This window comes from Leopardus geoffroyi, chromosome B3 (assembly GCF_018350155.1).
Source record: "Leopardus geoffroyi isolate Oge1 chromosome B3, O.geoffroyi_Oge1_pat1.0, whole genome shotgun sequence".
Lineage (NCBI taxonomy): Eukaryota > Metazoa > Chordata > Mammalia > Carnivora > Felidae > Leopardus > Leopardus geoffroyi.
Genome location: NC_059337.1, coordinates 14,130,541 through 14,156,539, shown reverse-complemented (window position 1 = coordinate 14,156,539; position 25,999 = coordinate 14,130,541). Strand labels below are relative to the sequence as shown.

The 25,999-nt window shown below is 42.3% G+C and overlaps 1 long non-coding RNA gene across 1 annotated transcript; it reads left to right on the top strand.

The window, feature by feature from the left end:
* Window positions 1-14,342: 14,342 nt before the first annotated feature.
* Window positions 14,343-15,424, top strand: LOC123581960. The gene is made up of 3 exons (XR_006704110.1): window positions 14,343-14,515; window positions 14,846-15,143; window positions 15,228-15,424. It is a non-coding gene; the product is annotated as an uncharacterized LOC123581960 (long non-coding RNA).
* Window positions 15,425-25,999: the final 10,575 nt, after the last annotated feature.

Genomic DNA, 25,999 nt, shown 5'->3' with positions numbered 1-25,999 from the left:
TCAATGTCATTTCCAGGGATGAGCCTCCAGGCCAAGAAGATTCCATCTGGGATGTGGGACAAGAAGCATTCTTTTTCAATGGATACCTACTTGGGTTGATGTGAGTCTCAGCGTTTGTCATATTTGGTTGAAACAATAGTTTATGCAGAGGGTTTGGGCCTTTGCACTGTAAATCAGTGAGAGCACCCAGCTGAGAGGGAAGGAGACCACTGGTCACTTGAAACAGTTTTGTTCGATTTTCGGTGGAAGTTTAAGTTAAAATGGGACACATGTCAAATGAGCAGATGCCAGACCCATGGGTAAATCTATGATTAGTGGGTTCCAGTAGAATATATGCCCTCAATTTGACCACCAGGTTTATGGGTTGGGGGCAGGATTGAAAATGTATAAAGATAGGAGCAAAATATAGACTCATCTATGAGACTCGAACTTGAAAAAGAGGTTTCGAGTAGACCTCATGTCTCTCAGTTAAACCAGCAACTGGGACCTTTTAGGTACATGAAAGTTCCTTTGACTGCTTTTTCCATGAGCCCAGCGTTATGCATTTTGTAAAGTAAAGTGTATATCTTGGTTGCAACCAGTAATGTGTACAATTCTGAAGGAAATAAAGAGTGTCCTGACAAGGTCTTGTATTGTAGTCTTAGCACTTCTAGAGACGTGTATGATTCTGACTTATGTTTGGGTTATCTGTGAGGCAAGAGGTTCTCGGCATTTTGTTACCCTCAAGGACAACTTTTAGGCACTGGCCCAATAGTTTATGATAAATGTGAAGATAAGACCCCTTGTTGGTTAGAGTATCCAGTGTTAAGATGGTCGTTTGCACTTGACCAAGTATGTTGACTTTTGGGTCCCGTCCTTCATATCTTGGCTAAGCAATGGAAAAGGGCAACATTCTATTGAGCTGTGTACCTACAATGGCTAGTAGTGCTGACCCCTTGTCTACGAATTCCCATTGCTGTTCATTCAGTTGATCCCAAGGGGTTGAGTTTGTGGGGTGCTGTTTCCATGACTTAAAGCACAATGGCCAGCTGAGTATGCAGGGTCACAGGTTCAGGGTCATTTCCAGGAGACTCTAGTGTGAAACCATGATTATCGTTTTAATGATATATTCCATGAGACCGAAAGGGGCGATTTTTTGTATCTGAAGCCGTTGAACAACCAACGGTCATCACGAGTGGTTCAGAGACTCCCAGAGACATGAGAAGAGAAGAGAAAGGAGACCTGTGTGACCCTGAGGTAGACAATGATTTTTCAGGAGCGACACCAAAACGGGATCCATAAACAGAAAAGAAAATTTAGCCGCATCAAAATTTAAAACTTATATTCCTCAGAATATACTAGGAAATGAAAAGGACTAGACCAGACCGGGGGGGGGGGGGGGGGGGAAACTTAGACAGCAAAGAACTTGTATCTAGAATACATAAAGACTGTTCAAGCTTCATAATAAGAAGAAGAACTCATTAAAAAATAAACAAGGGGCGCCTGCGTGGCTCAGTCGGTTTAGTGTCTGACTTTGGCTCAGGTCACGATCTCAAGGCTCATGGGTTCTAGGCCCGCCTCGGGTTCTGCGCTGACAGCTTGGAGCTTGCCTTGGATTCTCTCTCTCCCTCTCTCTCTCTGCCCCTCCCCTGCTCTCTCTCTCTCTCTCTCTCTCTCTCAAAAATAAGTAAATCAGCATTAAAAAATTAAAATAAATACACAAAAATGGTGACATGCTTACATTTTGGTGTAGCCCTAACATGGATTAGTACCCAGTGACCAGAAGGAATGGAGTATTAATACATGTAAGCATCTGGATAAGGGGAAAAGTGATTGCACTGAGTGAAATAATCCAGGGAAGAGGGGATATACATTGAATATTTTTTTTACATAAATCCCTGGAAAATGATAATTAACCTATAAAGACGGAAAACAAATCAGGGGTTGTTTGAGGACAGAGGATCTGCAGGGAGGGCCGGAAGGAAGTTTAAAGGGGTGCAAGGAAACCTTTGCCTCTGGGGGCGACAGGTATAGTTATTACCTTGACTATACGATGGTGTCACATTTTTTTTTTATTTTTTTTCAACGTTTTTTATTTATTTTTGGGACAGAGAGAGACAGAGCATGAACGGGGGAGGGTCAGAGAGAGAGGGAGACACAGAATCGGAAACAGGCTCCAGGCTCCGAGCCATCAGCCCAGAGGCTGAGGCGGGGCTCGAACTCACGGACCGCGAGATCGTGACCTGGCTGAAGTCGGACGCTTAACCGACTGCGCCACCGAGGCACCCCGGTCTCACAGTTTTATATGGATGGCCAAATGGATTAAAATATGCACCTGAATTACGTGCACTTTATCCTTCAATAGAGTGGCTTTTAAAAATGGCAATGTAGGAAATATACGTGGAGTGATAATGGTATTATCGGCGGGATGGGATCCGGCTGATCCCCAAAACAAAAACAAAAACTAATACACAAGGGCATGGTGAGACTACCAACTAAATATTCTAGAAGTCACTAGCTTTTGTTGGTGATAATAGAGAGATGAGAGAAAGAGGGAAAAGACTGCATAGTTAAAACAGATGAGCTGTCTTCCTTCTCAGCTATTTAGATATCACAGTAAATTCCATAATAGAGGAGGGGCTTCCTTCCACAGAGGGGGCAATGCCAAGGTGGAGGGGGTCTGTGGTCCTGCCTGAGGCTATAGGGCTGCGGAGAGGTCGGTACCTGAGCCCCTTTGCATTATCCCTTACGTCTGTGATACAATTGAAAGGTCTGGAAAGGGCTGAGAGAGAGTCCCTTGTTTCCCACCCCCTTATGCCCAGAGCTTTGTCACTCTCAAAAGACACTTAATAGCGGACTCATATTTCTCACTTAACCCCTGTCCAGACTTAACCATGGCTACCCGGGATGGTAACCAGGAATTTGTTGAAAGTTCAGAATGTTCTCAGCATATGATGCAGCAAATCTTCAGGGAGATTTTAGTTCATTCTGTGGCACTTCTGCTACTCTAACAAGATATACAATAGCGCTGAACTACTCATCGGATGATTTCCAGGAACAAAGCACTTTGCGGATCTATTAGGAAGCCACGGGGTCAATGCCTAATGCTTCTGGACGTGGGGTTTGGGTCTTGCAGTTTCCCATTCTGTCCAGGCTCTAAGGGAATGAATCAGGCTTTTAGTTTGGAAAAGAAGTAGGAGCAAACAGTTATAAAATTGCATAGTGGGGAATAGGGTTCCTCTTATCTTATTAAACCCCTCAAACTTTTATCACTGAACATCAGTCTTGACTTTGAAAAGTGAGACTAAAATAATTACGTGGTGCTTTTTGTTTTCAAGTCCAGGATTAAAGAAAGCAAAAATAATAAAACAAGATAAGGGGCGCCTGGGTGGCTCAATTAGTTGAGTGTCTGACTTTGGCTCAGGTCATGATCTTGTAGTTGGTGAGTTCAAGCCCCATGTCAGGCTCTGTGCTGACAGCTCAGAGCCTGGAGCCTGTTTCACTGTTTCAGATTCCGTGTCTCCCTCTCACTCTCTGTCTATCCCCTGCTGCTCATACTTTCTCTCTCTCTCTCTCTCTCTCTCTCTCTCTCTCTCTCTCTCTCCTTCTCTGTCTCTCAAATAAATAAACATTAAAAAATGAAAATAAAATAAAATAATAAAAAAGTTGTGCAGCAGAGAAAGAGCCTTGGAAAATTTAAACCGTGCAGTAGTAAAGCCTTCCCAACAAAAGAAAAGAGAACAAAAGTATGAGTTAATTGTGGCTAATTATATCAGTTTGGTGTATCTGAATAGAATAGTTAATAGAATAGTTAATAGAATAGTTAATAGAATAATAAAATAGTTAACCTGTAAAAAGGACGATTTGGAAGCTCAAGAAATGGTTGGGACTCTCTCTCTCTCTCTCTCTACCTCCGTCCCTCCCTCCCTTCCTCCCATCCGTTTTTCTATAATTAGAGGTAATCTAATAAAGAAAGTAGTACCCTAATATAGAAATCTAGAGGAATTACAGGCACAATGATAAATAATTTGGATTATATTTGATTTTTAACAAGCAGGATATCACTTACACCATTAAGAAGCTGAAAATAATACAGATTTTACCCACACCCTCCTAATATTATTAAATCATCAGGTTAAAGTCAGACACAGAAAATCATTTCTTCCCACTTAAAGTAGGAGGAAGGGGTGCCTGGGTGGCTCAGTCAGTTGAGTGTCCGACTCTTGGTTTCCTCTCAGGTTATGATCTCACGGTTCCTGAGACTGGGTCCCACGTCTGGCTCTGATACTGCTTTAATATTCTGTACTGCTTAATATTCTAAGAATGGGAGGGGGAGCAAGAGGGTGTTTTTCACATACAAGCAAATTATATACTCATCCAACTCAAGTGTTAACGATTTCTACAAGTACCTAAGACAAGTGCTTTTGAACGGGATCAATGGTCTTCAGTTGTGACACCATGAGGCATTTTCTCCATGATTATACTACTAAATCTAGAAATACAATACATATATACTTGACTCTATTCTAGTAAAACACTGAGGACTTACCACTGTCCATGATTTAACCTAAATTCCCCTGAATGTTTATATAGTCATTATCGTACATCATTAGCATATGAGATAATACATATGGTCCCTAGGGTTCAGAAACGGTACCTGCTTATAAATGATGAAAGCAACGTGGTCAGCTCGTGAATTTAGGATCCGATTTCACTATGACAATGACTCTGTGTGGTAAGGACCCTTACTGATCTCTTTTTTGCAGATACCCCAAGGTATTGACAGGATAGGTTACATTTCCTAGAGTTATAAAGCTAGTTGATGTCAGAATTATATCATGAATTTAGATATGATATTACTAGCCTGCACGCTTAATTACTACCTTGCATTTCAGATTATCTCTTACTACTGGTGTTCTGAGATTTGAGGAAAGGTTATATACTGATCTTATATAGCTTCCTGGTTTTATGGAAAGAAAGATCCTCATGGTAAACAATTAAAAATGATTCAAGAATTGGGTTTACCACTAAATATGTTAATGTTCAGGCATGGATCTTTTTTTTCTTTTGTAAAATCCAATTATGTTTTCTATTTTAATCTCCACATAAACATAGTAATAAATTATCATCATCATTATAATCATCATCATTGCCATCATGACTTTGTTTAGAACTTTAAAATTTATTTTTGAGGAACTCTGTAGCAGGGACTCTATGCTTCTTTGTTCTGTGTCGCACTTCAAGTGTAGACAGAGCCTTAGGTAGAACACATTTCAATGTAACGCTCTTGATGAAATTAACAGAAACGAATACAGAGACATAGTTGGAAAGTGTCCTTGGATGGAGTGATTTTGTTGATAAAGATGTCGCCATTACAGCAATTTAAAAAAAATAAAATAAAAAAAAAAAAAAGGACTTCTCTTTGTCTCCGGACTTACCTTTTGCTTGTCACGGGATGATACGCTGTCACTGGTGGAATGCTGGAACTCAGCAATGCCATGTGTGTGGTTCAACGGCTCCTGACACTATTTGTTTAGAGTAACAATACTTTCCACTGTGCGTTGTAAATGAAGAACTGAAATAAATGTAGTACCATTGCATTTAATTGGAAGATTTAGTGAGGCAGGCAAGAAAATCCCCTAACCAAAAATAGCGACATGTGGGCTAGTGTTCTAGCCACTAGTAATTGCTTAATGGGACAGAGAATCCCAGCGAAAAGCCCACGAGATAGTCTTACTATTAGTGTAAACCCAATTCAAAGCTTTGGTTTGCTTGCTTGGGTATTATGGGCACTTATGAGATTAGATTAATAATAGCCCAAACGGGCTCTGTTATGGCAAGTACGATCTTAATGCGTCATGGCTTTAACCATATTATTTCAGCAAGTCCCAGGTCTTAAACGAACCTCATTATTACAATCGAAGTGAGTGTGAATGCATTCAATCCCATAATAAAAAAGTGTCTAAATCTCTCCTTTCATTTCCCTCATTTTGTCTATGGTCCTGTAACACTATGCCCATCCTCAGAGCTTTGGGTTACCTGGTATTCTAGCCGTTCCTGGAAAGGCCTACGTCTAGTAACTTCCGTCACATCTCCACGTCAACTTTTCCCCATCTATTTCCACAATTGTGGACCCCCTGTAAGCTAGTCATCTGACTCCTAAGGGTAGACCAGAAGCCTGCCATCCAGCATCCGACGTGCCGACCCTGGGCCGCCTACATTTTTTTTTTTTTTTTTGTCACAGTGGTCATATTTCTTTTCCTTTAGGCCTTAAAAATCCTAGAGACTCGATTGCCTCTTACACCAAATGGTGACGTCAACTTTTCTGAATAAGCAGTTGACTTCATGTTTGTCGTTATTTGCCTCCTTAACCCTTCTCCTCTTTCTCCTTCATCCGTGTCTGTCAAGGTCACGTTAACAAGTTGCCCAAACCTGAAACGAGGAGTCTCCTTCGAAGTCTTTCTTTATGCCCCACCCTTTATGGGCTCATCCAGCCATTCTCTGCCCCACCCACGTGGTATTCCTTGACACCATTCCTGCCTTTTCATGCCTCCTACGTTCACCTCACGTCAGGCTTGCACCGCCCTGTGCCTAGGTAACGATAGCCACTTCTAGGATGGCCTCTCAGAGGCTCCCCAGAGCACACTCTTGTCAGTCCAGATGTCCCCAAACAAATAAACAAACAAACAACACTACGGTAGTGGAGTGTTCGGGTTTCACAACACATGCTCACATTATTTTTCTTTAGGTTTGTTTATTTATTTATCTACTTATTTACTTACTTATTCACTTACTTACTTAGAGTGAGCGGAGGGGCAGAGAGGAGGAGAGAGAGACAGGATCTCAATCAGGCTCTGCACTGACAACACGGGGCTTGAACCCACGAACTGTGAGATCATGACCTGAGCCGAAAACAAGAGTCGGACGCTTAAGCCACTGAGCCACACAGGCGCCCCTCCCATTAGGTTCATAACACAGGTTTTCCCACGTGCAAAGCATGTATGTAAGAGACTCACATGGCCCCAAAAGGGGCAGGCTTGTCATAGCAACCTTGCACGTACCCTTAAAGGATCGTTAACCACACCTTGTTATTGTTATGTGTAAAATATACTAGAATATACATGCCTTACTAAAATATGTTTCTACCAGCAAAGGAGAAAGAGGGAGAGAAAGAGTGAGAGAGAGAGAGAGAGAGAGAGAGAGAGCTCTCCAAGAAACAGACTTGGAACCATAGAGAGCAAACTGCTGGTTATCAGAGGGTGGGTGGGAGGATGGGAATGAAAGAATGTACTTGTCATCAGCATTGGGTGACGCATGGAGGCGTTGGGTCACCGTATTATACACCTGCAACTAACACTGCACTGTATTTTAACTAACTGGAATTTTTTTGTTTTTAATTTTTTTTTTGCAACGTTTTATTTATTCTTGGGACAGAGAGAGACAGAGCATGAACGGGGGAGGGGCAGAGAGAGAGGGAGACACAGAATCGGAAACAGGCTCCAGGCTCTGAGCCATCAGCCCAGAGCCTGACGCGGGGCTCGAACTCACGGACCGCGAGATCGTGACCTGGCTGAAGTCGGACGCTTAACCGACTGCGCCACCCAGGCGCCCCATCTAACTGGAATTTAAATCAAAAACCAAAAAATGTAAGTTTCATGAGGGAAGAGTCATGTTGGTGTTGTAACACAGTGCTGGGCACAATAGGCATTCAGAACACATCCGTAGGGACAAAACACCTTGGGCTCTGATGGTAGGAAAAAAAGCTGTGTTTTCTAAATCTCTATAATGAATGTATAACCACACAGGTAGCAGGGAAAAAGAACTATTAAAAAAAAACTACTAAAAAATAAAAGAGATTTTGATTGTTTTCAATGGGAAATAATACTCTCACTAACAATGCTGATGTGAATTTATAATGTAAAAGAATACATATGCATGGTTTAAAAAACTCAAAACAACCAAAGTAAAAAGTGAAACAAAGTCTCCCTTTCAACCGACGTCACCAGATCCATAAATGCACCTCATGTTCTTAATTCCTTATGATTTTTTTCCAGAAGACCTGAAGATTCATCAACGTATTAGTTTATGCAGCACATAAGCATATATACGTATGTATGTGTTCATATTTATATGTAATAGAAACAAAATATATAAAAAACAGATGTGCATATATACATGTGTGCATGTGCAATGTATGAATAACATCATGTGTTCTAAGAAATCATAGTACATAAATCATGGTGCATTTGATTTTTTTCACTTCATATTATATCCAGGGATCTTTTTATGCAATGGAGTATATCATAATTTAACACTCTCATTTTACCAGATATTTTGTTGTCCCAATTATCATTTTTTTCAGAAAGTTTATTAATTTATTTTGAGAGAGAGAGAGAAAGAGAGAGAGCAAGCATGAGCGGGAAGGGGCAGAAAGAGAGAGAGGGAGAGAGAAAGAATCCTAAGCAGGCTCCACAATGACACTGTGGGGCTCGAACTCACGAACCATCGGATTATGACCTGAGCTGAAACCAAGAGCCAGAAGCTTAATCTACTGAGCCACCCTATTCAAATTATTATTTTTTTAATGTTTTTATTTATTCTTGAGACAAAAAGAGACAGAGCATGAGCAGGTAAGGGGCCGAGAGAGAGGGAGACACAGAATCCGAAGCAGGCTCCAGGCTCTGAGCTGTCGGCACAGAGCCTGATGCGGGGCTCGAACTCACAGAGTGTGAGATCGTGACCTGAGCTGAAGTCGGACACTTAACCGACTCAGCCGCCCAGGCGCCCCTCAAATTATTTTTTAAGAACATTTTGCCAAAAAAAAACCACTGTATATTTAAAACACACATATGTAAATTATATATGAGAAGTGCGTGTGTGCGTGTGTGCGTGTGTGTGTGTGTGTGTGTGTGTGTGGAGAGTATTTTACGTTGGAAATGCATCGGTACACCGCTCTTCAGAAAATTTGGAGGAGGTGGCTGTCAACCTGTACCCCGTCTCTTTCTGGGGACAGACCAACCTCGGTATGTGTTTTGTCAGTGAGATAAAACATGATAACCTTTTGTTGTTTTGTTATTTTTATGTGCAATTTAAAAAAATCGTAAGTAAACCTGAGAAAGTGAATAGATTTATTGGCCATTTGTATTTCTCTGTAAATTGCCAGCTTTCCATTTCTTTCTATTAATGTATCTGAGTTTTTATTAGTTAAAAAAGTAGACCTTTGTCAAATGAAGAACACATTTTTCCCCCCTCTGCTAGATTTGATTTTTAGACTTTACAGAACTGTGGTATTTGTTTTTGTTGTTGTGATCCAGGATATTTTTTTTTCAGGTATATCTACCACTTTCTTACAGGATCTGAATTTTATTAGGAGGACCTACCCACTCTAAGATGGTAAACGTACCCATGCTTTCTCCTAAATGATTTGATGTATCTGGATGTATACTTTTTTTTTCTGTTTACAGAAATCACGTATATATACTTTTCTGTGTACACTAAGGCAAGGTCGTGGATCCTTGTTTTGTTTGTTTCTTTGTTTGTTTTTGTATTTTCAGGCAGTTAGCCGGTCTCCTCTCTCCCCACTCCTTTTTCGCCCCTCCCCTCCCATGATCTGCCCACCCCCCTTACCACTCCCTGTGTCTTCTCGACTAAGATATAAAATTTGAGGGCTGGGTTCTCTGTAGCCTGGGGATTCAAGATGGGGTCTCTAGGTAACCTTGGTAGCTAGCCCTTTCCTCTTGTTAAATGTCCAATGTCAATGTTGGCCCCTCAGCGATGCATTTTCCTCTAGTGGGAGAGACATGGTGTGGGGTTTGAAGACTTATCTGCATCAGATAGAGCATGGGTTGTTCGCTTTCCTCTTCGTTTTTCACTCCCCATAAACCCAAGAGGCAAAAGACTTCGTTTCCTCCTTCACAGTAAAGACCGCTAGAAGAAATGGCACCTGGGGGTCCCCGAATGCCTTCTTCCATCACCACGCCCCAGTAGACCTCAACATTCCAGCAGGTTCTCTGGGCTCCAGCGGACGCTGAGCAGCTTGGGAGGAAGCTTTGGGGCTTTCTGCGGCGCCTCCTGCCACCTCTACTTAACGATGTGGATTATTGGAAACTTCTGGCCACCAGCCCTTTCCACAGTTGGAGGGCTGCTGACGGAATTTTGTCGTTGCTTGTTTGTTTTCGTTGTTCTTACGTAGCGATGCTGGAGGGTGAGAGTGGGAAGCATTTGAGATCTGGTTTTACTCTTTTATCTCAAGGAACAGGAAGTTCAAACTATTGTAATCATTTCTAAATCATCCACTGCCATGGGAAAATGGCTAAAATAAATAGCCCACAGCAATCACCTCTGGAAAGAAAATCGTGTCCCTTGAGAAAAGGTGGAAATCCGAGGGAAAGTTCAAACGAGAATTTTGATCGATGTTATTAATTGATCTAGACTAATAGAGGAGAATTATTTCTTATTCAAATCTTCTTTGAAAGTTACAATTCGGATCAAACTCTTCAAAAGGCACTTCACTCGGAAAGGATACAGCGTTAATCCTTTTTGTTCCTGTTTCCTATCACCATAGAATCTGGCAGAAACAACAGTAAAAAAATTACGAACCTAGAATACTAATATCATTATTGAATTTAATGGATTTTTCTTCCCATGGCCATTCAACAGCTCGTCTGTGGGGACTAAGCACCTTTTCTATTAAAACAATATAGAAAACGAGTAATTCTGAGCACAGTTTAGATCCCTGCTTTACTTACAGTGTTCTGGCTCACCTCAGACTTTAAGTGTACGTGAACAGGCTGTAAACACACGTCAACAAATTGTACTGCTCTCGGGATGATTTGACAACATTGATTATGCAAGCCTTGAATTTTTCGTCACACAGATTCAGATCATCATCACCTATGGTTTCCCCATTTTTCTTTGCATTTAGAACAACAACTGCATTTCCACAACGCTGGTGCGATCTCGTTTGGGCTCGGATTCTGGATAAGCTTCGTGTTTTTCACTCATACAGGGCCTATGGAAGATGCCCTCTAGGCCAGATTTTCTCCTGTACCTCCAAAGATAAAAGACTCCTACCAAGAGGATGAGATTTGCCTCAAGCTTTCAAAATATGACATCCAAGCTCATTACTTGCGTGCCACTCCAGTCAACTGGAGTCAAGCCCGCCCCGCAGAATCACCGCCCGTGACCTTGTCTGCCATTTACAAAATGACTTCCCAAACCACAGAGGGTTAATTTGGAGCACACCTCTCGGTAGGAAGGCTTGTGTTTATCTCTGAAGAGTCCAAACGGGTGACAGCCAGGGCAATATCTCGTCCAACACGGATATTTCCGTTTTCAAAAAAGAAAAAAAAAGTTCGTCGTTGTTTTTAATTTTTTTTTTTTTTTGAACATCCCCTATAAGGTCCCAAACTACAGCCCTGGGCCTTCGGGTTCCTTGGAAGCTACCAGATTGTGCAATGCGCTATCACAGAATGTCATATTAGAGCCCTGCCGCAGTCTCATCCAATACGTAATCTGGCATGAAGAAAAGTTAAGTGAATTAGTGGCCAACTGGGACACTTGGTGACCTACTCTTTAGGAACTAAGTCCTCTGAACTTTTCCATTCTGCTTTGCCTTCCTCCTTTAATAGGGACTGAATCCCCATTAACAATTGAGCGGCGACAATGAGTGCCATCAGGAAAAGGAAATTCAATTTTCGTGGGGGATGACAGCCTTACCTTTTCGCGCTTAATTGGCCGTATTGTCTCCAAAAGTTAATTGGTTACTTAGTCCAGGTAGTTAGTAAAATGTTTAGCTGCGTCAAAAAGCTCAAGCTCCCACTGTTAATGGGGCATGAAATGGAATGTTTGATACTGCAAATAAAATCAGTGATATTCAAGGATGTTATGGTAGGTAATGCGTTGAAACTGCCATTTAATGGGTCCTGGAAGATTAGGGTAGTGTCAGCCAGAACCGCCCGGTCTCTTTTCTGACATTGTTAGTTGCCTCTTCATTTACTTAACGGCTGTCTGCACTGATTACATAGGCATAAAACTCCCTACAAAAAAACAACAGAGACACGCTCTATTAGCAGTCCAATTAGAACTATTTGCATATTACAGTTCATTTCTGCTTAAGTGAATCCCTAATACAACTTTAGGAAAAAAAAAATTCTATTGTGTCATTTGAAAGAAAGAGAAAAGAACTTAAAGGTGATCTTTCTCTCCCTTTCTTTCCTCACTTCCTTTTTTCCCCTCTGCTCCCTTTCTCTCTCTCTCTCTCTCTGTCTCCCTTCCTTTCTCTCCTCCGCCTCAGATATTATTATCTACCTTGGGCAGACAGGAGAAACACAGACTCTAAAACGTGACACAATCTTGTGGGTATCTGTGAAGACGAGGGCACCGTTGGGATGAGAATTCGGCCCTGCAAAAGTCCAGCGTGGTGCCCTGTGTCGTGCTAGGCTTCGTGTAGACAAGGTATCGACTTCTGAGGGGTGGTACTGATTCGTTTTACATCAGCTGTGGCCTTGAATTTTCGAGCACAGCAGTTCACATCGGTAACCACGTCCCTGGTGAGTCAAGAGCCCTTGACATGGTGTCGGTGTCACTTTCCACAATCACACAGAGCAGAAATGGGGCTCTGGTGCCCGCCTCTGTGCCTCGAAGGGCTCCAGCCGTTCGCATCTGGTGGATGTGCCCCTGCGCATAATATTAACTCCTAGGACATCAATTTGATCTCGGGCAGGCGCAGGTAGTGGCCAGTGTGCTTAGAGCAAGGCTGAAGCTCTTACCTTACCCGACGTGTCTCGGATTTTCCAAAACTCCGTCCTCGGGGTCGCCTGATGGCTATTTATGAAGGCATTAGCTATGTTTTATTTACACTATTATTAATATTTATAATGACGACAGTACGGAAATCAGCGGGCCTTTTAGTGAAGTTGGAAAGGAGGCTCTCGCCAGCCTAGGCTGTGATAAATCCTGATGAATTACCGTCAGCATGCCTTAGAGCAGGTGTTTTAGGAATACACGGGGTGGTTGGAGGTAGCAGGTGCCAGTGGATGTTCCCGAGATGCGCCACAGACTTCCACCCCACTACCGAGTCTCTCTGAGCCCTGTGAGTTCGTGGGAGTCCAGGAGACTGTAGAGATCATGTGTAGGCGCCCAAGGAGGCCGCCGGTTGGGAAGGAGAAACGGGGCCCGCTGCACAGGTGTCTGTTGGGAGGACAAGACTGGGGCGGAGGTGTGACCAAAAGGCCCCTCCGTGTGGGAGGGTCCCCTGGACAGCGAGAGGACGAAGATGCCACGTTAGGAAGTTTCAAAACCCCGGGGACCTTCCATCGGGGGCTCCTGCCGAGTCCACCAATGGCTTTTCAACCCAATGCTGAACATTTTATTTGGGCTGAGAAAACCCCCGCAAGGAGACAAATGCGTGCCGGGGCAGGACCGGAAACCGCCCTCAAAGCATCTGGCCCCAAAGAGGCGGGAGTCGCAGCTGGGGGCGTGGGGGGATGGGGGCATCTTAATTTCGGGGATCGTCGAGACAGAGCGCCTGCTGGGACTGGCCTGCTTCCCTCCGCACAGAGCCCTTGGGTCCCAGCCTTGGCTGCAGAATCCCGCCCTTGAATTTCCTCAGGCCCACGACTGATGAGAGTCCCCACATCTGACAACCGGATCAGCCCTCTTCCCTTGAATGGATGGGGGGGAGGGGGGAAGGGGGGAAGGGGGTGACCTCTGTGAATGGCCATGAATTGTAGCCATTTGGTTGGGGCTCTGCCTAGTTACCTAGAAAAGCCCGGGGACACCTTGGATGCTCACGTGCCTATGGAAATCCCACCGGGGTGTTTCCAAAGCCCCTGCCACCCGGTTCCCTCTTCATCTGCAGCCCTCATTTCACAGGTCAGCCCCCCCCCGCCCCCTTCCCCCCCTCCCCCCCGGCCCCATCACCTGGATTTGTCAGTAGATCGAGGCGTTCGGGAGTTGACCACAACCCACAGGGGACCAGAGAAGGAGGCATTAAAGGTGACAACGCACTCCTGGCGAAACCCCAGCCACCCCTAACCGGCCCTCTTCCCTTTCCGGGCCTCATCCATTATTAGAAGCGTCGCACGGACGAGGGAAGGCAAGCGACCACCGCCGCCACCCGGGAGGACTGCGAACACACGGAACAAAAAGGCCACACAGAGGCGAAGGTAACACCCTCGCTCTGTCATTTTCACTTCCTTTCGCCGCACGAGCCGAGCCGCGGTGTGAGAGGTGCTGGCTCTGCCTGCCGTGGGGACGGTTGTGACGCCCCGTTGGGTCCTGCGTGCGCTCTCTCCAGCTTTGATCGGCTGTCATTAACACGGCCACCAGAGGAGCACCGTCGGAAGCCGGGGCGGACACGCCGGCCCGGTTGGCTCCGCGCAGGGGCCCTGCCAGTGGTGGCGAGACGGTGCCCGGGGTGCTGCGCGACGCAGCGCGGAGACACGCACTTTCGCCCCCGAAAGCAGTGTCTGCACCCTGCCGGGCAAACAGCTCTCTGGAAAAGCCCTGCCTGCTAGTAAAATGGACCAAATCGGTAAACAGTGATTAAGGCTCTTGGCTCCGCTGACTGTTGTCACCACCTCAGACACACGGCTTCTCCTCCCTCCATGCGCGCGCGCGCACACACACACACACACGCACACGCGCGCATGCACGTACACGCATAAAGAAACCACATTAAAAACCAGCTCAGTAGCGCCAAAGCTGAGATCCAGAGGAGGGGGGGGGTGAGAAGTTAGGGAGGAGGACTCATGTTCCTTGAAGGTGAGATGTTCTATTTTCCGGAAAAAGAAAATGAGTATTTCAGGATATTCATTTCCCTTCCCTTTTTGTATTGTTTATTTTTTATTGTTATTTGTTTTAGACTTGTGATGAGACTCGGCTTTCTAGATGACACGTCAGGGGATGAGTGTAAGCGGGAGTTTCTTCTTCAATTCAACATCCACTGCTTATTTGTACGGTTCAGTAACGGGCATCATATAATCCCAATCCCTTGCATGCGTGGGATAAGTCAGAAGCAGCATAACAAACCTTGATGCGTGCTGTTTGGCAGAAACATGTCACTTCGTCGAACCGCTTTCTTAAGTCAGAAGAATAAACACCACGCTCAGCAGCATACATCCATACCAATCCATCTCCCTGTTTACAGACGCTGTGTATATGTACGTATACACGCCCCACTCTTTAATCTTTCTTTACAGCACCGTAACCAAAATAATTGAAAATATATTTGGTGTTCACCACAGCAATGTCTTTACGTGAAGCATCGCTCATTGTACCTGTGCTTTGAACCAAACGGAGAAGGACGACTGGAACTCACGAATCCAGGAGTATAAATCAAAAGGGCTCTGACAAGTTGGAGAAATGGTCAGAAACAAGCAGAATGAGGTCTTCTGAGTGCAGGGTCACACATCAGAGAAGACAAAAAAAACAATGAACTCCACAAATGCGGAATCCAGGGCTCACAGTCACTGACAAGCTGACCGTGAATCAGAAACGGGGAGCTGTATAGGCTTGGTGAGCTGAGGAAAAGTTATGGCACCTGTCAGGCCTCTTCAGGGGACTGTATCAAGCCCCAGACAACCCAATTTGGGGAGTAACCCTGATCCTGGTTCAGAGTGGGATGGCACAAGGTTACTTATGAAAAGTCGAGGCGGTGGGACTTTGTAATCAAAGAGAAGTGTGAAAACCCACGTGGAATATTTAACGTCTTCGCATCTGTAAGATGACAGTCCTCAAGGGAAATTTACCAAATATTTGCGTAGATTCTTTCCCGCGTTGTCTCCAAAAAAATGGCAGCTTAGGAGAAACAACTCAAGTTATTGTCGGGGGAGCCGTCAAATTCAGGGGTGCACGGCACCTTGCTTTGTGGTCCCTGCAGCGATTCTGACACTGTTCAGAGATGGTTCTGAGGGAGGGAAACCAGACAGGGTAGGAGGAAGAGGGAATAGAGGGGTGGGAAAGAAAGCCTGAGATGGAGAAGAAAAGAAACAGAAGGTAAGTGCGCTTAGGGACCTAGGGCCATATCACACTCAGGAGGTGATGTGGCCAGTGGTGATAGGAATGGATACAGGGATCTTAATTTCCTTGATCTGATCCAGAATTTTCGATGTCATGCACTAATGATAATAATAGCAGTTAAGAAGAAGAAGAGAAACGGGGCGCCTGGGTGGCTCAGTCGGTTGAGCGTCCCACTTCGGCTCAGGTCATGATCTTGCAGTCTGTGAGTTCGAGCCCCGCATCGGGCTCTGTGCTGATGGCTCAGAGCCTGGAGCCTGCTTCGGATTCTGTGTCTCCCTCTCTCTCTGACCCTCCCCCACTCATGCTCTGTCTCTCTCTGTCAAAAGTAAATAAAACATTAAAAACAATTTTTAAAAAAATAATAAAAGAGAAGAAGAAAGAAAGAAGGAGGAGGAGGAGGAGGAGGGAGAAGAGGAGGGGAAAAGAAGAAGAAGAAATAATATTCACAGAAATGTTAAAATGTCGTTGATCGTGAACAATCATGGATTGATATCTCCACGTTGGTCATGAGGAAACTGAGCCCTAGAAAAGGCTTTAAGTAACTTACAAACCCACTGTCTCTAGGGGGTTTTGACCAGCATTTCACGGCTTCCCTGTTAACAACAACTGTATTCGGAACATTCTGTAAACATCGGCCAATCACTACACCGTTATAACGTGTATAATACTTATAAGTATTATAAGTATTTCTCAGTCTGAGTTTGGCTCTATGTTGGGAGAGGTGGTTGGAGTCAGTGATTATTTGAGCTGGTGCAGCTCTTGGATGTTCGATTTGAGCCTTTGTGTGAGCGTCTACACATGCAGGACAGGATCTTTAATGTGTAGGGTCCGGTGCTAAATGAAAATACGGGCTAGGCCCGGGAGTCAGAAGTTCCCCACCCTGGGGTGCGGCCACGTCACCTATGGGTGGCAGCTTCCCACCTTCGCACACATTCTTAATGCATCGCAACCTGTGCTCGGGGGTGTGTTCGAAAATTCGGGGTGACCCCCGCTGATGTGCCTGCTGAATGTACCATAATGCTGACAACACAGCCCCTAAACACCACGGGGTGCTCACCCTCCCCCACACCTGTGCCCAGGCCCCACGGGAGGCTGAGTTCCATAGTAGGACAGGGACCTTCTGTGGTCGTAGCTCATGAAGGTGGCAGGGTGTGTGTGTGTGTGTGTCTGGGATAGAGAGAGAGAGAGGATACAAAAATTTTTCTAGATAATTTAAAAATATATTTTTATATTTACATAAAATAAACATTGAAGTATTATCCCAAGTAAATACTGCCCGCTACCCTGCAAATTAGCTCCCCGAAGGCTACGAGGCCATGAAATATTTCCAGCAACACTCAGCATAGTTCACTGGCTCCCTCTTAGCAACGTTTGGGGGCCAGTTTACAGTCTCATCACGGAAAGTCATTGCTCTCCTTTACGTATAACAACAATATTACATAAACGTATGTAAATATATATATATATGGGCATATTTATATACATAAATTCATATACATATCTTTGTACATTTAGTAACAGAAGTAGATTGTATTAATTCTGAGCTTTAATTCCCCCCAAAAATCGCCTTTCTAGGAAATGACATCTTCATTAGTCTCTATATTAATAGACAAACTCACTGCATCACTGTTATTAGGCACAATGTGTCCCATTAAGATTATATTTTTGAGAAACTGGCAAAGAGGATTGAAAGTACCTTTAGGGGATAAAACAATGCAGTAAAGTAGTCTCAAACACCTTTTATTCCCATTTGATTTCATCTTTACTCATAGATAATCGCTGATGCAACTCATGGTTTATACGCTCGTAAAACATTTTGGGAATCATTTTGCTTTTGAGAAGTTCGCTTGGAGGTTAGAATGCCATCGCAAATTTCGTGACGGCTAAATCGTTTTCCTCGATACTGTTTACAAGCAGGCAGGATAATGTCAGTCCGACAGGTGGTCAATGGAAGTGGATTGAGGCAACTCTTGCCTTCTTGCCGACCTTCCTCCTCTCCCGAAGTGTAGGTATGATTGGGGGTGGGGTGGCAGATCTCACAGCTTCATGGGTTTGAGCCCCACCTTAGGCTCTGCACTGACAGTGGGGAGCCTGCTTGGGATTCTCTCTTTCCCTCTCTCTGCCCCTCCCCGGCTCTCACGCTCGCTTTCTCTCAAACATAAATAAATATACTTAAAAAAAAAAAAGTAAGTCTCCTTCCCATGATGGCTACCATAATTCCTCCTATATAAACACTGCCATTGGCCACTTTTCTCCAACTCCGTCTACAACTGCTGGTGAATCTGTTCCCCCAGATTAAACCCATGTAAGTTCTTCCTTTGCATTAGGGAGTCATCCTCAAAAAACCCCGGAGGACTGTCAGTGTCATTAAGAGATAGCATATTTTCATGGAAAGAGCGTGAACAATGAAGAGATTGAAATGCTGATTCCGCTCCTGTCCGCTGTGTGAACTTAGAGAAGTAGCTCAGTCTCTCTGATCCTCAGATGTTTTTTTTTAAACAAGCAAACAAAACAAAGGAATTGATAGCAATGAATGGGATAGCCTATGAGTTTATGCCTTCTAAATTACAGAGTGACATAAACGCTTGATTATAACTTCCTAGTAGACCTGTAACATAAAACGCAATAGGGTTCTGTATTTTTGTCCGTGCTCAGAACCTGAGGAAATGGAGAAGAAGCTCATTGTCCCCGCACGGGCAAAGCGAGTGCTATCGGCACACACAAGGAATCAGCTTCGTGAGGGAAAAGTGATCAGAAATGATTTTATTTCCTGTACGCACCTCTGTTAATAAGAAGACGTAAATCCTGGGAGAAAGTGGGGGTGCAAGAGAATTCCAGGGGCGTGGCGGTGGCCCTTCATCAGAATAACACTTTGAAATGGGAGCAGATCCTCTTAGAGCGAAATGCAAATCAAATACGTGAATATACCCATGTATATTCACCTACTATTTTCATCATTGATTAACCAGCCACATGACCTTTTCAGTAAGAGAAATAATTGGCAGTTTTAACAGACGAAAAATTGATCCCATTACTCAGGATAGAATTTTCCACCTTTTTCAAAAGAGGTGCTTATTAAAGAGGTCAGTTCCTTTTTTTTTTTTTTTTCCCAGGGTCATGCATATGTAAGTAAGCATAGCTATTATGTGCCATCTATGAGAATGGACGGGTGAGCCATAAACACAAACATTCAGACACAGCCAGGTCTCCGGCATTTCTGTTGGCCAATTACAGTAATGCTGATGACATATCTAGTTTAATGCACATGGCATTAAAGTAGTCCCCCCTTTTCTAGGAAAATCTAATTACACCAAACCCAAGCACTCAATCAAACCTGTTATTCTGTGGCTAAACAGCCTGGAGTTAATGCAATTTGAGGAGATCCAGGCCGTGACTGGAAACGTCATGTATTAACAATATCTAATGGGGGCTCCCGTAGGTAAATGAATATGCTAACAAGCAAGATCACTGCTAAATCTAATATCTTTAAGCTGTTTAATTCCAAACAGTCCCTTAATAAATCAATTGACCGGGAGAGCTGATGCCCCTATCAATTATTCAAGAGAGCAAATAAATATTTCAGATGATTTGATAGGAAGGCTAGTGCTGGTCTTATAGAAAGCTTTGCATTTCATTAGCCTCTTGCTAAAAGTTTTATAATGAGCGGAACACAGGTGGCATCCCCGTTGCAGAAATGGGAATGAGAGAAATAAGAGATTGGAGACGACGACTCCCTTCATCTCTGCATTATTCCATTATCCGTACTTTTCTTTTGTAATGTGAAAATTGGAGTCAAGTCCCCCAAAGAATTATCATTCTCTGCAATCACAAAGGAAATTAAAATGATCAAAAGTATGTCATATTGCAAGGGTCTTAATTGTAATTCCTATTGGAAATGCAATTATCAGATACCAATATCACGGATATAATTTATGCAGTTTCACATCCAAATAGCCCTTCACCAAATATTTAATATTATCAATTCCATTTTCCAGAAGAAGAAACTGAGTTCCCCTAGTCATTTATAAAGTGCTGACTAGGTCACCTGTGTTTGAAAGCAGACGCTTTTTTTTTTTTTCTTCTTTCTCGGTGTTGAAGACCATTATTCATATTGAAAGCGTACAATTCTATTTGACATGATACCTGTCTTATGAATAATCTTCATTCAGGCTTCTGATCCTTTGTACCAAGAAGAGAAAGAAAGAAAGAAAGAAAGAAAGAAAGAAAGAAAGAAAGAAAGGGAGAAAGAGAGAAAGAAAGAAAGAAAGAAAGAAGGAAAGAAAGAAGAGAGGAAGGGATAAAAGAGAGAGAAAGAAAGAGAAAGAAAGAAAGAAAGAAGGAAGGAAGGAAGGAAGGAAGGAAGAAAGGAAGGAAGGAAGGGAAGAAAGGTATTAAAGTGGCTGACATCATTTTCCTTAATGTGTGTGTGTGTGAATGTTTGTTTATATGTTGAAAAACAACCTGGCAGAGAAAGACGAGAGCAAGAAAATGAATGGAAACGAGGTAGTTACACCTGAGAGAGTCATCCTACTGCTTTTTGTTGTACTCTGTGGGTGTGGTGACCCATATGCTACTGGCCATGCTTCAAAATTGCTGGTGTCTTCAATAAGCATTTCCATACTATCTGCGAAAGGAGGGAATTTGGCTGGTTTTGCCTAAGCTTGGAAATTGATCCAACCACAACCTGATCAAATTTTGCGATTGCAGGCCTTGAAACTAAAATGGCGTGCCACGTCTTCACGGCATTTTACAGTTTACAAATGTAAAATCCCTGTTAAATTACTGTAAGCATCATGGTTATGAGAAGTACTGTAAAAGGGGAAAAGAATTTAGATTATTTGAAAAATAAAACTTAATTGTCAGAAGGTTGGAATATAAAAACAGTTGACGACTATTTCTCTAAATGGAAAGATCCATATAAAAGTCACTGCGTGAGGGCTTTCTGTGCAGGCAGTTATACTCTACAAAATACTCAATGAGCTATGAAAGAGACATCTCCGCTACAGAAAATCATAATTTAAATGTTAGGTTTGTTCATTTTCAGCTTCATGAATCAATAGAGTAAATCCTTTATATTATTCTGTAAGTAAAATCTGGTCGTGTTTAAAATCAGCTTTTGGTTCTTCCACTCACCAGAAATATCTTTTCAGGGAACCATTTAATTAAGTGCTTTTTGTTTGTTTTGTTTTATTTAATATTCTAAGCCCCACAGGAATCATGAAGGATTTGAACAAGTTGGTAGACTCAACATGAGAGGCAATGGCCCCATCCTGTCCTGCCCCAAATACCTCGTCATTATGGAAAAGAAATATTTTTAAAAATTAACTCCACCTAAAAAAAAAAAAAAAGGGACAGGTCATATTACATCCGAAATTAAATGAAATCTCAGAAATGAAAGACTTGTGAACTTGAACCTAAGAAGAAGATGAGAACCAGAAATCTGGTTCTCCTGGGGAGAACTCCAATCATCTCCTGGGGAACTCCAAAGAGAAATGGCAAAATGGACACCCCATTGAGTGATATTTTGGTCACCACATCAGCGTGATTCATGGAACCACACTCACTCCAACTCTCAACTTTCTGAAGGCATAGAGAAACAAAATGGTGACATCGACATGGAAAAAGACATCTCCATACTCACAAGACTGAGTACTAGCACCTCCTCCCTACCCGGCGATTGATGCTGTGTGTCTACACCATCATTGGAGGAAGGCCTCTGTAATCACATACATAAACTTGTGCACGTGTCCGAGAAACACACACTGTCGAGCAAAAACAAGAAGGACGCCTCCCTCCACAAAATATACTTTGGGAAACAAAGAACGTTAATAGAGCAAACAGATCCACATATTAAAAGAAGCCTCATTAGAAGTTATTATTATTAATGCTAATAATAATAGTAATAGAATTTTGATCCAATGAGCAAATAGCACCCTAAGCATAACTGAAGAACATATTTAGCCATCTGGAAGACTAATATTTATACAGGTCCCTGTCAGACGAGTCAGTTAGAAATGGATCTTACAGTAACGCTTGCCAAAAACTCGCTGGAGATGTAATATTTCAGAGCAGTGGTTGGAGGCACAAATAAACATCATTCCCTTCTTCTGGAATTCTCAGATTAAAGTAAATCATCAGATTACAGTTACACAGGGCAGCAACATCTTAACTTTCCAGAGCAATGCCTTCTCTGACTTGAGATTTAACATTACGCCTTGAGCTTTCCTTGAAGGATATCGTAGGAAACGTCCTTTTGAAGAATGTTCTGAGCTTTTGGAAGATCAGAGTTGAAGCCATGGCTCACTACAATACCTGACGTATTTATACAGTACTCTTTGTGTAACACAATTGCTACCAAAAAAAGTATTCTTTCCCTAGGTGATTTCCTTTAAATGGTAATAAGGAATCCAAAAATCTACATTTCAACATGTATTCTTTTTGCTTTGTCTGCCAGGAATCCCCTAACTAAATTTATTAATGAACAAAATGCTTACAGATATGTAACCATATTTTTAGATTCTTCATTTCAAATCCGTTTTATTATTAAATGTTAATTTGGGGTAATTGAAATAAAAAATAATGCTTGAGGACTACCTGGGCGGTTCGTTAGTTAAGCGTCTGACATTGGCTCAGGTCGTGATCTCCCGGTTCGTGGGTTCAAGCCCCAAGACCGGCTCTGTGCTGTCAGCTCAGAGGCTGGATTCTGCTTCAAATTCTGTGTCCCCCTCTTTCTCAGTCCCTAGCCCACTTGTGCTCTCTCTCTCTCTCTCAAAAATAAATAAACATTTTGAAAAATTTTAGAAGAATAATGCTTGATACTTAAGCTGCTTACATTTTCGTTGACGTATATATATATTTTTTTCAACGTTTATTTATTTTTGGGACAGAGAGAGACAGAGCATGAACGGGGGAGGGGCAGAGAGAGAGGGAGACACAGAATCGGAAACAGGCTCCAGGCTCTGAGCCATCAGCCCAGAGCCCGACGCGGGGCTTGAACTCACGGACCGCGAGATCGTGACCTGGCTGAAGTCGGACGCTTAACCGACTGCACCACCCAGGCGCCCCTCGTTGACGTATATTTTATGTATCTAATAAATAAATAGTAAGCCATAAATAGAGTAGAGTGCCATAATTCATCCAAAAGAGTGGCCTCTAAGTGATGTAGTAAGTGTCTACAGCTCATCATATTGAGTTCTGGCTTATTAGAATCGGGATATTACATCCTAATCTCCAATTACTCTCAACAGTGTTCACAGCTCACACTCCACAACTCTTGCAGACTTTTTCCTCTCTAGTCTAGAGTCTGTACCACCTACCTGCTTTCTCATCTACATCTGATGACTTTACCTCCTCCTCAGAAAGATAAGCTTTAAGGCAAAATATTTTCTTTTCCTCATGACCAAGTATGTAAACTGGCTGACCTCTTCCATCCCTATCCTTTCAAGAACTGGGTTTCAAGCAAAAGGATTTGGAGAAGAATGTGGAATTTAGATTGACTTTTTACTGTATTATATTTTCCAGCAGAGATATATAAGGGAATTGGGGTCTTGGACAATGTTATAAACCAATTAGACTTAATAGGTATGTATAGAGAGAGAAACCACTCCATCCGATGAGAGCAGAATACACATTTTTCCCAAGTGCACGTGGAACATTTTCCAGTATAGACCACATGTTAGAACACAAAATAGGTCTTAATAAATTTTAACAGACTGACATTATACAAAGTACCTTTTTCGATCACACTGCAATGAAACTAAAACTCAATAGATGGAGGAAAACTGGGCAATCTGTGATAGATAAGAGGAAGGAGCATTTCTCGATGCTAACAAAAGAGAAGACGGAAAAAAATAAGGGTGGAAAATGTAGGTAGCATTTTCTTCCCAGTTGGCAGGTGGGAAAAGAGAACCTGTATTTAAAGTAGGGTCTAAAATTCTCCAATTATTATTGTGGAACTATTTCCCCCTTCACTTCCGTCCATGTTTGTCTTATATATTTTATGACTTCATTGTTTGGTGCACACATGCTTAAAACAGACATACCTTCATGGTGACTTGGCCTTTTTATCAATATGTACTTTTCTTGTGTGTCTCTTAGAATACTTTTTGGTTTAAAGTTTATTTTGTCTGATATTAGGATAGCCACCCAAGCTCTTCTTTTGTTACTATTCGCACACAATTTCTTTCTCCGTCCTTTTACTTTCAACCTCTCTGTGTCTTTAGATTTAAAGCGAAACTCTTGTAGACCACACATAGCTGGATCTTGTTTTGTGTTTTAATCTATTTTTCCAACGTCTGCCCTTTGATTGGAGAGTTTAATCCATTTGCATTTAAAGTGATTACGAATAAGAAAGGACTTACGTCTGCCTTTTTGCTTAGCTTTCTCTGTGTTTTATAGCTTTTTTCTCCCTCATTTCTTCCATGACTGCTTTTTTGTGTGTATTTACTTGATTTTTTTTTGTATATTCTATAGATATTTTCTCTGTGGTTACCATGGGGATTACATATAACATTCCAAAGTTATAGCACTCTGATTTTAATTAATACCAATTTAACTTCCACTGCAAACAAAAAGTCCACTATTATAGAGCTCCATGCCCCATCTTCATGTTACTGCTGCCACAAAAATTATGCCTTTATACATTGTATATTCAATAATGTGGAGTTTTGTTTTGTTTTATGTATTTATCTTTTAAATAAAAAGTGGAGTTACAAACCCAAGTTACAACAATACTGGATTTTATTTATCTATTTGCTTCTGTATTTACCGTTATCAGCAATCTTTTTTTATATCTTCATGCAGCTTTGAGTTACTATCTATCCTCATTTCATTTCAATCTGAAGAAGTCCCCTTAGAATTTCTTATGGGACGTATGTAGTGGTAGTAAAATCCCCAAGCTTTTGTTTATCACAAAATGTCTTTATTTCACCTTCATTTTTCGTAGGATCGTTTGGCTGGTTATAGTATGTGATGAAGGAGTTTTCTCTTGCTTCTCTCAGGATGGCTTGTCTTTGTCACTTAACAGTTTGATTCTAATGTGTATCTGTTGAGGTCTGTTGACTTTATCCTACTTGGAGTTCATTCAGTTTCTTGAGTTTATAGATTCATGAATTTCACCAAGTTTGGTAGGTTTTCAGCCATTATTTCTTCAAAACATTCTGTCCCTTTATTTCTCCCTTTTCTCTTTCTGGGACTCCATTAGCACGTATGTTGGTCTACTTGATGGTGTTTCAAAAGTCGCTTAGGTTCTGTTCAATTTTCTTCATTCTTTTTGTTTGTTTGTTTGTTTTTTTCTGATCCTCAGACTCCATAATTTCAACTGTTCTGTTCAAGTTTATTGACTCACTTTTCTAATTGCTCAAATCTACTGTTGAAGTTCTCTAGTGAATTTTTCATTTTAGTCATTGTTCTTTTCAGCTTTAGAATTTCTGTTTGATTCCTTTGTATAATTTCCAACTATTGGTATTTTCATTTACTTTATGTATTATTTCTCTCATTTCCTTTAGTTCCTGCTGTTTCTGTGTGGGTTTTTTGTTTGTTTGTTTGTTTGCTTGCTTATTTGGGAGCATATTTTAGATAGTTCTTTTAATGATTTTTTTAATGTTTATTTCTTTTTGAGAGAGAGAGAGAGAGAGACAGAGACAGAGTGCAAGCTGGGGAGGTTCATAGAGAGAGGGAGACACAGAATCCAAAGCAGGCTCCAGGCTCTGAGCTGTCAGCACAGAGCCTGGCACGGGGCTTGAACTCACAAACCACAAGATCATGACCTGAGCCAAAGTCAGTCGCTCAACCGACTGAGCCACCCATGTGCCCCCAGATAGTTATTTTAAAGTCTTTGCCTAGTAACCATGTTGTCTGAATTTCTTGGGGGATGATTTCTGTTGATTACTTTCACTCTCTCGTATGAATTATGCTTTCTTGTTTCTCTGAATGCCTCGTGATTCTGTTGTAGAGGACCGGACATTGACTACTATAATGTGGTAACTCTGGAAATCAG